The sequence below is a fragment of the Protopterus annectens genome, chromosome 12.part0 (assembly GCF_019279795.1).
Source record: "Protopterus annectens isolate FY-2018-M chromosome 12.part0, PAN1.0, whole genome shotgun sequence".
NCBI lineage: Eukaryota > Metazoa > Chordata > Ceratodontiformes > Protopteridae > Protopterus > Protopterus annectens.
Window position 1 is genome coordinate 1,410,488,893 of NC_056746.1, and position 13,010 is coordinate 1,410,501,902.

Here is a 13,010-nt window from a genome sequence, read left to right on the forward strand (position 1 = left end):
ACTCATCCCAACAAAATATCAGAAACAGGCACCCTACCTGACTCCCAAAGTGACCAGCTCCCAGCATATATCCACCGAACCCCAAGCTCCCTACAACTCCAATACCACTATAAGGAAACTCGCAACCTAACAAACTTCAACCAACTACTCTTCTCTGAAACCCTCCAAACTATGAACTGGAACATACTAAAAACACTCCTACTAGACAATGCCATTGAATATTTCAACACTTCCTTCATCAACACACTAAACCAGCAAGCACCTACCTGTATAAAGAGAATAAAAAGTAATCCTGCCCCTTGGCTAACCAAGCCCACTAAGGATCTCATGCACCTTAGATTCAAAGCCCTGAAGTCCTACAGAAAAAACAAAAATCAAAACTCCCTTTCGCTCGTTAAACAACTCTGCAATGAAGTAAAGAAACTAGTCCATAAAGATAAACAAACATGCCACACAATTATTCAATCTAACAACTACCTAAACCGAAAAGTTTCTGGAATTCCATTTCCTCCCTCCTTAACCCAGGCATCAAGGAAAATCCATGCCCACATCCTGACAAGTCTTCCCCAGAAGTAGCATCCCTCTTTAACTCCTTTTTCATAAACTGCATAGCTAATATCACAGACACCTTTCCTAACACTAACAAAACTAATAACACTACTTATCCCAATCCCCCCTCCCTAATCTCCCAACGCTCCCCTCTTTCCACCAACCCCCACCCCAACCTTACACTACAACTCATTTCCACCTCAACTGTAAAAATATTAATCCTAAAACTTAAACCCTGCTCCAATGCTCCCAATAACCTATCACCCACCTTCCTGAAAGCAGACACTAATGCCATCGCCTACCCTATCAGCATCCTGATTAATAGATCTATTCAGGAATCTTATGTACCCAGTCTGTGGAAAAAGGCTTATGTTCTCCCCCTACACAAGGGTGGCAAAAATCATGATATATCCAACTTCTGCCCTACTGCCATCCTCTCCCCAATTTCCATGATACTAAAAAATTGTATCCACTCCCAGATCATACCCCATTTTTCCCTTAACCATCTCCTCTCTTCATCTCAACATGGCTTTTGTCCAGGTCATAGTGCCACCTCTTTCCTTATATCATTCCTTGACACAGTAAACAAGGCCTGTGACTCAGGAAAAACTGTTGCAACCATACTCCTAGACCTTTCAAAAGTCTTCGATACCATCTCCCACTCCATACTACTATCACAACTCTCTCACTTCTATCTCTCTCCCACTACTATAAATTTGTTCTCTAGCTAGCTCTCTGACAGGCAAAAAGCTGTCAAATGGCAAAATTCTGACTCATCCTACCTCAATACCCCTACCGGAGTACCACAAGGTTCAGTACTCGGCCCCTTATTATTCAACATCTTTATCAATAACTTTCGCACCTCTATCCCAATGCCAACATAATTCAATATGCAGACAACTCTACTGTCATCTGCTCAGCTGACTCGATCTCAGATCTTGTACTAAAAACACAATCAGCCTTCTCTACCACAGAAGACTGGATGATAACCAACCACTTAGCCCTGAACCCAAACAAAACCAAAATCATGATCTTCACCCCATCAAAATCTACCTTATCATCCAAAGCGATGTTCAAAATATATAGCCAAAATCAATCCTTAATTGAAATTGTCCCCCACACAAAACTCTTCGGAGTAGTCATAGACAAACAACTAAAATTTGACAAACACATACAACAAAATAGCAAAAAAAACACATCAAAAATTGTGATTGCTCTATAGAAACAATTGATACCTAACCCACTCATCTAGAAAAACAATAGCATCTACCTACCTCCTCCCCTCTTTCATGTATTGTTCAACTATACTTGTCAACCTCCAATCCTCCCTAAAAGCCAACCTGGAAGTCTGCTACAACAAGATATCCAAATTCGCAACTAACTCAAAACACTCCTCCCATCACTGTAAGGCTCTTCAGTATCTAAATTGGCTTGAACTTCCAAATTACCTAGACTATTTACAACTTACCACCGCTCACAGACTTATCTTTAATCCCTATGAATGCCCTTCCCTTAGTTGCATCTTTATCTCCTATATTCCAAATAAGCCCCTTAGATCCAAGAACAGAAACCTACTCGTGTTGTACAGGCCTAAGCGTCTACCTGGGCAATTTATCTTCTCATTCTCGTTCATCAAAAAGTGAAATGCTCTACCACTGTCCCTTAGAACTATCCGCAATTATGTCACCTTTAAATCTTCTCTACACTCTTACCTCTCCTCTACCTGGAAATGCTCCTCTCCCTATCCTCTGCTAATCTGCCCTATGAAACTTCTCCTTTTATGACAATATACTCAATGACAAGGCTTACCAGCAGCTAATAGCTTATCTTTCAATCATAATGTGTATAAAATCTAGAAATTTTATATATTCTTTGTACATATTACAATGTGAATAAAACTCTTTATGTGAACTGTATAACTCTTCTGATTTGTATAACTCTTCTGAATACTACAATATTTCTGTAATTTTGCAATCTTATTATTTACTGTGGAGCTTTTCTTCCCAGGCCTCTACTGAAAACAGGCCCATTATGGCCCAGTGGACTAACCCCTGTTAATAAACTGCAAATTAATAAATTGAGGCAGAAAAGGGTTTTTGGACCAGACTTCTTTCCTAATTAATGAATGTAAATTAAATGCATAAATAAATAACCCTTGCTATAATAAATACATAGCATCGTGCACATCGACCTTACCATAACAAAGCTATTTTTGCTTAATTTCAGAGATAAATCAGTTTGCACTATGATATTGCAAGCTTTGTTAGACCTAGGTTGTTACATGTAAGCCAGCTATAACAAGATTATTATGCTCTCATTTTTGGAGTGTAATTGGTGCATGTATTACAGTGGTTACAGTTGTTGCATCATATACATATGGTGTAGCACACAGTGCTGGAAAACAGCAGCTCTAAAAGTTGAATTAGTATAAATGCATCACTTTCTTGCATAATACTGCTCAAGGTAATTTGTTCCATAATGCCAAGCTTTGGATTGGAGGCAGGTTGTACATATCTGAGGTACCAGTATCAATAGTGTTACAAAAACACATCTCCTGTGGGTCTGTACTTTCAGAAAACAACAGCAGGGGTCCAGAGGCATGCTTAATTTAACTAGGATAGACAAGAACAAGAGTCTGACTTTTGGGAGTCATCCCTGATCTTGTTAGAACCATAATCTCAGCTGCATAGCAAAAAGGTACAATACACAACTGCAACAGGTCAGGGTACCTGCAGTAAACAGCATGCTAGCAAATGGGTAAGGCCTCACACACAGTGGCTTCAGTGAAATGAGGGAGTCCACACTCTTAGCAACTAGTACCTTGGCAGGCAAGTGTACACAGTGTTGTTTGGTCATGTATAGATTATGAAACGTGCATAATGCTACTTAGCATAACATGTCCATGTGTACTGTAATCTGATGGAAATCCTCCAGTTCCTCATCCTCTTAGCAGTTACATGGAAGTCAGGGGTCTAGATAATGGGCTATGACATTCACCCACTTTATTAATTAACAGACTGAAAAGCATTGCAGCGATGGTCTGACACTGATCAACCACCAACTGAAGATAATGAAACCCTGTCAAATGAAATGTTGCTATGGTTGGCTGATTAGAGTATCACCAAAAATTCAGAAAGTGGGAAGAGAGAAACATGGGCACCTAGCAGAAGCAGAGTTAACTCACAAAAATCACTGTTCTCTGTCTAGATATTACTGATCTCTGTCTGCATTTGCTTTTGGATTGGCGTTATTTATTTAAGGTTTGATTACTTTCTTGTTATCTTTACTCCTATACTTTTTGCTTTGTTTAGTTTTGATCCTGGATAAGGTCAGTTAGAAAAGAATTATTTTGCAGACAGTGAATAAAATCCAGCTAATTAGTGGGAGAAGCAAAGGAATAGCATTCCTCAGTTTACTATAAGCATTTAGTAGCATATTTAGCTGCAGTACTGTGTCACTTTTTGTTCTCTGCCTAAGTATTCCTGATCTCTGTATTAATTTGATTTTTCCCATCCACCCAACCTACTCCTGTTGCTTTTAAACTTGGTGCCTTTTAAGGTCCCCACCCCAAATATAAATCTGACTTTGTACACTCCTCCCAGTCTCATCTCATCAGCTCATTCTACTGAGCACTGAAAGATCAACTGGCAAGCCCCACCCCCTTAGTCTTTTAAATTTGAATTATCTTCTGTTTCTTACCTTTCCACTTACTAAAAAATAAATAATCAAATTGCACTTTATTCAGATGCTTTTACTATATTTGTGTTTATTCCTATTTTACTTAGCTTTTTGCTGCATGTTCTAAAAGTGTTCAGTTGTATTTAATCTGCTGCATTTATTACTCCTTATTAATAGCCTGATTACTGGTTACATTGTAACTGTTATTCTAAGCCTCTTAGTTTTGATTTAAGCACTTGGGCTCCAAACTAGTTATTTTACATTAGGAAGGTTTGTGGTTTACACTCTTGTGCCAGGAGGGTTAGAAATCACTGGTTGGAGGTTTATTGTGTCTGTTATTTTAAAAGTGTCTTTGTTCTGGTTCAAACCCTTAGGCTCCAAACCAGTTATTTTACATTAAGAAGGTGTGCTATTTTGGGAGAAGAAGGTAGCCTCCATCCTTATGAGCTGAGATTTGCTGATGAAGGCTTATTGTGCCTGTTATTGTAAGCATTTGTGTTCTAGGCTAAGCAATTGGACTCAAAACCAGTTATTTTACATTAGGAAGGTTTATGGTCTACACTCTTGTAGAAGGACAGGATAGCCTATGTTCTTCTCAGCTGGGAATTGCTGGCTGATGGCTTGTTGTGTTTTCATTTGATCGGCTGGTGGGCTAGGTTGTTTAAAATTTGAATCCCTGTTCCTAAGGAATTTGGTGATGTTTAGTGACCACTTTACTTGAAAAGAAGAGTGTTGCTGGTTTTCTAAACTCTGTAAAAGTTAAGACTTACTTTACCATATCCACTGTTTCAGCACTTGTTTTTTTTACATTGTTTTCGTCATAGCTGCATTAATTGTTTCTGTGTTGAATACCTGTACTTTTTGACCTTTTTTACAGTCATTAGTTAGAACTGCTGCTCTCTATGCAGCAGCACCTAACAGTGATTTATGTAGACATCGATCTGTCACAGTGTAAGCTTTCCCTTAAAATACCCTTAATGTCTGGACAGATTTTTTAACTACTATAGCATCTAGTTTGCACATAGCTAAGAATTTCTCATCAAGTTCCTTGCGTTATTGACCTATTCAATATTTAAATTTCCCTCACTCCTCCCTAGTAGATCAGCAGTCATAGATATGCACTTCCCGAATCTCTCTGTGGCCAAATCCAAACACACAGCAACAAGAAATATCCAAAAAATACACTCAGGAGGATTTTCACAATCGTTTTGAACAATTACAAAAATATATGGTGAAGGAACTGACTTTATTCTATGATACTATGTTGTTGGACAAGTATCTGGAATTGAATATTACCCCTAGGGGTCTTTGTGTAGATAAATCTACCTACGACTTTACTGACGATGAGGCTGATTTACTGAAGGAGTGGAAGCAACTTTCTACTTACTGTACTCTTAGTTAGCTGAAAATTTTGGTCAGAAAGAACCAGAGACAGTATGAGAAGGTTCGTAATAACACTGAGGAGTTACATGAGGCGTTGGCCAAGGAAACTGATGAACAGCCCTTTATTGAGTGTATGAAGGGCATTAAAGTCCGTTTGGTTAAGGGTGAGAAAGACATTGTGGAGCAGAAGAAAAAGAAACTCAACCATGATATAATGGACTTTGGTAAAGATCAAATATTCCTATGGCAACGAAATCCAGGAAGAAGAGTGCGGGCAATCACCAGAGTCCCTGGGGATAAGTCGTTCTCATCACATGACTCTTCAGTCTCATCTGGATCTGAAATGCAGGCTGGGAAGAAAAATGTTTCATTTGAGGACATTAGGCAACTAAATGAGATGGGACAATCACTGCAGAAGGATTTTCAGTCCAAGGAGAGAGGGCAGAGTCGGAAAAATCGTGAAGGCAGGAGGAAATAGTGAAAATTAAGGTTTTTGTCGATTTAGTGAAGAAGCTACTGTGGACAAATCTTGGGTGGCATATAATAAGCACTTCGATAAACAAACTGTGACTTTTGTTTGTTTTTGTAGTAAAAATGAACAAAAATAGGGTATGTATGCCTGGTCAGCTGCATATTATAAACTTGTCAAATGCCACCATTACTAAAGACCTTTAAAATATACTGCTAAAGGGAAGCAAGTTTGTTCCTGTTTGTTTTCCATCTTTGGAAGATGTTATTTTGGACATTAAAAAGTTTTGTAGAAAATTGTATTTATGAGTGTATTTTGAAGGAAAACAAGCACTTGTTGAAACTGATAATGTTGAAATGTTTGATACTGAGATTCATTGCTTGACATGTCTATACTTGAAAATGAATTGGTAGATATTTTTTCTGAAAATGAAAGTGAAGGGGAAGTAGGTTATTTTACTGGTTATGGGAAATTAAAGGTGCCTCATTTTTCCTATTGTAGTACTTTCATTCCCTCTAAATGTTCTAACATTGTTCAAAGTTTTGAAAGGGTATTATGTAAAAAAGTAGAACTTGAATACCATAAGTTTGTTAGATGTAGAAAAGTGTAGAACTTATCTAGGGGTGAATGGGGCACTTTGAAGTTATGTAGAAGTTCAGAATGTGTTGTTAAATTTTGTCAGGCTGACAAGGAAGGGGGTGTAACTGGGTGTTGATTTCCAAGCAGAAGTATGATAGAATGGTGTTTGATTTATTAGCTGGTCCAGAATATGAAAAATTGGCAAACAAACCAAGGAAACATTACAACAGTCAGTTAAGAGAAATTTTGGATAAGGGGGAAAGACTTGTTTTTTTCACAGAGAGGGATGTAAGTAAGTTGTATGTTAAACATCCCAAAGATCCTATTTTTTATAGTGCACAAGAATCTAAATGACACCCTGGTAGACCAATTGTGGCGGGTGTGGAACCATTCATGCAAAATATTGAGGGTTTTTTTTTGGATTTCCATTTAAAGAACTTTCTGTCCAAAATTCATTCCCATATCAAGTGCACTGCTAATATTTGTTAAGAAGTGAAGAAAATTCAGTGGTGTAAAGATTTTTATTGTGCTACAGTAGATATTAAAGCTTTATACACCAATATTAAAAGAAGGTGTGGAATAGATGCAGTTCTTTGGATGTTAGTGGAGGGATTACATACAGTCTTTCTGGTGGAAGTATTGGAATTTTGTTTAATGCATAATTATTTTTGTTTTGGGTTCCATTATAGAGTACAATGCCCCTTTTGGAATGTACCTCACAAGATATCTGCAGCAGCTGGAAAGGCCACAGAAGTACCTCACAAAGAGGATTACTGGCCTCAAACAAATGCCCTACACTGACCACTTCAAAAAACTTCAGCTTTACTCCGTAGCATGTCGCCTACTCCGAGGTGATCTCTGCCTAACATATAAAGCCATGTCAAACCTAGAGCTGTTGGACATGCTACACCTAAAGAAATCCCAATCCCTCCGAGCTATACGCTCTAGGGAGCTAAACCTTGTCACCACAATAAACAGGACAAGCTGGAGGGTAGATTCCTGTCCCAGAGACTTCCCATACTATTGAACAGGCTACCCACCTATGTCAAGCAAAGTTCTTCATTAGCACTCTTCAAGAAAAATCTTGATGAGTGGATGGGAAATAGGAAATACACCCCGGGGATCTCTTCTTTGTCTCTGCTCGACAGTGGCACAGGAAAATAACTTTCATGGGTGGCATAAGCCAGGGAACCTTGTTGGTTAGGCTTACGTAGGCCCTTGGGCCAATAGCCTAGTACCTACCTATGAACCTATGATTATTTTTTGCAAAAAGAAGGCACGGCGATGGAGGCTTCTTTTGCCCCTAGCTATGCTATTATTTTTATGGCCTTTTTTTGAAAATAGATTTATTTATTCTTCAGAATTTTTTGCAAAGAATGTTGTATTGTTTAAGCGTTACATTGATGATTTAATTTGTATATGTAGGGGGAATTTGGATGAGTTTTCTGTATTTATTGATCAGTTAAACCAGAATGAATTGGGATTGCAGTTTACTTTTACTGTGGATAGAATGAATATACAATTTCTGGATGTGGAATTTTATGTCAAAGAAGATTTGAAGGTAGAACATAAACCCCATGTGAAGCCTACTGCAGTTAATATTTTTTTACAGGCCAGTAGCGTGCATCCATCACATCTTATGGAAGTACTGCATATGGGTGAAATTACAAGGATTTATGAGAATACTTCTCATAAGAATTTGGTGGAAGAAGAGTTCATGAAGGTGGGATGGAAGTTGTTGCAAAGGGATTATATTAGTGTTAGTTTGAAAAAAGCCAAAGATAGTGTGTTAAAGGTGGGGGCAGCAGCTGCGGTAGGAGACATAATAGTTATGAATGTTTTAAAAGGCACCATTCAGATCAGGAAACTGATAGGCAGGACAAAGTATTGTTTTTTTTGTTACCAGATTTTACCCATTTTCTGATATTTTGAGGAGGTCAGTGAAAGATTTGTGGCCAGTGGCATGTGAAGATGAGCAACTAAAGCATCTGTTCCCTTCATGTGTTGCATTTTTTTTATCAAAGGTATTTAAATTTAAGGGAGTTGTTAGGTTTTAAGAAGGTTTCTTTCTAGGGGGCTAATATGGGTTCCTTCCCTTGTGGAAGATGTAAAGTATGTTCTAGGATTAAGAACATTTCTGGTAGAAAACTTAATGGTAAATTATTTTGTTCTATGGGAAGGTTTTCATGTGCTTTTCGTGAGGTGGTTTATATTGTAGGGTGTGGGTGTACTCCTGTGAGGTGGTATGTTGGATAGACAAAACATATGGTAAAAGTTAGAATTTTTGAACATCTGGGACATATTAGAAATAGGAATTTGCATAGCCCAGTAGCTGAACACTTTATAAATGCACATGGGGGTTCTGATGTTAGTTTCTTCTTTAGTGTGCTGGCTACACCTTTTCTTGCTAGGGGTGGGGATTTTTTAGTTAGTTTGTTAAAAATGAAAAGCAGGTTCATTCTAAATTATAATACTTTAAAACCTAAAGGTATGAATCTAGATGTGAATTTAAATGTACAAGTTATAATATTGTTTATATGATGTTTTGTAACTTATTCTATATGGAAAAATATTTTACCCTTTTTAAGGGTATGTTTGTTTAAGCAGGTTCTTTTAGTAGCTTATTGGGTGATGAAATTATTGTTTAATTGGAGCAGTTTGACACAAAATGGGAATGGCTGGTAGCTTATGTTATCCCTTGAAGGCTGTTTGCCAAGGTACCAGAAGCACCATTAAAAGTTAGAGTTTGTTTCCAGTGACTGCCTCCTGAGTGTATTTTTTGGATCTCTCTGGTTGAACTGGATATTCTGAGGCATTGTAGCAACTGCCTTATGTGCACTGACAATCCACTTATTCTTAATAAAACAGTAAAGTAAGCGAGAAGTGTAAATACACTTTAACACTGGATACAAAACTCTCTAATAGAACCAGAACTAATCCTATAGAGGTTGTCAGTGACACTTGCACCATGCCCACTGCACAGGGTTAAGACCCTACTCATAAAACTACTTATTTTGAGGCACTTATAGGTAGCCTTCCTAAAACATTAAGACCTCCTGCACAGAACAAGCAAAACAAGGGTCCTCAGCCGTCATGTAAGCACTCTGTTAAAAGGGTTCCTATCAGATGACCGAAGATGCATTTTGTTGAATGCGGCTTGGTTGAACCTGAAATGTCGAAAAGGCAAAATGACGAAGCGGCATATAAGCAAATTCTTTCCCTGGGAAAGAAGCCACTTGGCCTCTTCAGTCACTTTGCCATTTTCGGCACTGTAGTGCGATCTTGGAGTTGGTATATTTAAGTAGGGGGGTTGTGGGGGGCATAGCCCCCAACATCGGGAATGTGAGGGTGAAGCCCCCCCACTTTATGCAATGTTTCAATGTCTTTTTTTTTTTTTTTTTGGAACAGCAATTTATTTCCCTGGGAAAAAAATCTCTGTTCTGGTTGTTCGATGTTTTGTGAATTTGAACTTTAGAGTTCGATATAACAACGTTCGATCATTTGATTGTTCGTTGTTATAATATAGACCCTAGTAAAACACCACCCACAGCTGCACACAGTAACACTGTATCCAATGCCTCTTCTGCTAAGTCCTTAAGGTGAACCAGAACATAACCAAATGTCTTGGTCATTGGTAATACTATATTGAGGCACACTGATGTCTCCCTCACCAGACTGAGTAAGTAGAGAGTCACGGTTAGCTGCTTTTCTGTGGCTAGTATCCATCAAGTCCACAGACACTCAGGTCATTGAACCAAAGGTACCAGTATGACTCTGTCATAGTCCATGTGGGTGTTATTGACCTGAGATGTACCTCCCTTGACTATATGAAGTGAGACATGATCAAGCTCACTGGTTATGTGTCTCAATCAGGTATGAGCCCAGGAATGAGCAGCATACTGCCTTATACAAGGATGATGCCATGTTACCAACAGAAAATGATTGATTTTAACAGCTGGCTTAGCTTCTGGAGTCAATCCAAGGGGATAAAATATTTGACGGCCTGGGAGGACGTGGTTAACAGACTGTGCTGCTTTGCCGGCGATGGTCTGCACTTATATCCTCTATGTTTTTGGATATTGGCAAAGACCTTTTCCACTCCCATAGTGCCTTGGTTAGGCAATACCAAACTGATAAACCTCCTGACTTAACTGAACCCATGAAGGAATATCTAAAGGTGGTGCTGCCCAATGCTGGAAGTCATAACAAGAAACTTCACTTCCTGCAAGCTTTCCTCTCCCTGGAGATTATAGACATCTGTGTAATAATGGAGACATGGTTTAAAGTCATGGAGAGTACCCCAGCAGTGTAAAGTTATAATGCCTTTCACACCTTCAGACCAGCTACTGCACAGGAGGGTAGTAAAGATGGAGGAGTCTCAGTCTGTATTAAAACCAACCTCACATCCTGACTAGTTAAAGTGTATGACCCACTGAAACTCATGCATGTATAACTCAACATAAACAGGGTCTCATACCATATCCTTGCAACCTATATGTTCTCCTCCATATCCCAGGAAACCCATAATACCTATGTCAGTGTACTAGAGTCCCTCACCATTCAACCCAGTATGATCTTCTTGGGGATCTCAACTACCCTCTATAGACTGGGAATCCTACACCACTTCTAATGCACAAGCCCAGTGATTCCCAAACTTTGTTAATACCAACATCCTAGAACAGTTGATCCATTTCCTACCAGAAGTACAAACATCCTTGATCTTGTACTCACAAAAATGGAAGAGTGATGTTCCTCACCCAATGTAATGTCTTCACTTATCAGATCTGACCATAAGGCAATATTGCTTGAAAAAAAATTAATCTGGGGACCCAGCGAAGCCAAAAACCTTTAGCAAGTATTCCAAAGCAAACATCTCTCTACTAAGTGACATCTTGGCTAAATTCCAAGCACCCCTATACCTAGTAAACACCATAGCATATGCTGAATTATTTACAAAATCTCTGTAAAGCCATATTGATAGCTGTATAGAACAAGCTGTGCTCACTCGTATTAAGAATGAGACAAACTCAAAAGACAAGCTACCCTGGTGGAATCATAATATTAATTAGTTATACAACAAAAAAAAAATCTTGGCCAAGCATAGGAAGAACAAAGTCCAACATACTAAAGAACCCTAACCAATCTAAACAGGCAGCTAAGAGGTTTAATTAATACTTCAAAGCTAAATTTGAACATTAAAATAGGCTTTCAGGCAAAGGACAACCACAAAGCTTCCTACAGTTTTGTCCATAACCCTCAAGGAAAATACACAACAATGCGCATAACTTATTGTAAATGGCATCACCCACACTCAACCAGAGGCCAGTGCCAACCTTTTGGCTGACAGGTTTGGTTCAAGCTTCTTAGCCCACTCCCCTGCCCATAGTCCAGAGGAAATACCACATACCACAATCCTCCTAACCATTACTAGGGAACAGGTCTTCAGTGTACTTTCTAAGGCCAAAAACACTGCATTGATGGGCCCTGATAACATCCCAGGATGCGTATTAAATAGCATAAAAAATATAACCTTCTGGGTCACTTGAATCACTTTTCAAATTTAGCCTGCAGTCAAGTTTTGTGCCCAAAGAATGGAAGATGGCTGTGGTCATGCCTCTGCACAAAGGATGTCCAACCACCAATCCTGGTAACTACAGGCTCATAGGTCTGACCAACCTTATATGTAAGGCCATAGAAAGAATCATCATGGGCATTATATATGAGGACATAGGTAACGTGCAAAAGCTTGATCCATTATATTTCAGCTTTGTAAAAGGAAGGTCTTGTCTATTAAATCTGGCAGACTGATAGGTTCTCCACAGCAATGGATAAGGGCAAGACTGTACACACAGCTTACCTCAACCTGACCAAGTCTTTTGATATAATATCCCACTCAGGCATTGTAGACAAGCTTACTAAATTAGGAATAAACCCTTTTATTATCCACTAGATAGCCAACTGGCTCACTGACAGGACACAGTAGGTCAAAATAGGTGAGGCCACTTCCACCAAGAGGCCAGTCACTAACAGATTCCCCCAGGGCTTGGTCCTGGGCCTGCTCCTATTTGGCATCTATTTCAATAAAGTGAAAGTAAAATCTGAAGGTTTATAGCTAACCAAGTTTGCAGCTGATTGCAAGCTAGGAGTTATCATTGACTCCCCTACAGACACTAGCACTCTTCAAGAAGGCTTATCTCTGACTAACAAATGGTGCCAAAGTCATGGTCTTAAACTCAATGCAAAGAAATGCATAACTGTACTGTTTGGAAGTCAACCACCCTGGCTAATTACCGTGTTGATAATATGCCCCTAAGAATAAACCCAATGGTCAAGGATCTGGGTACAGAAATAA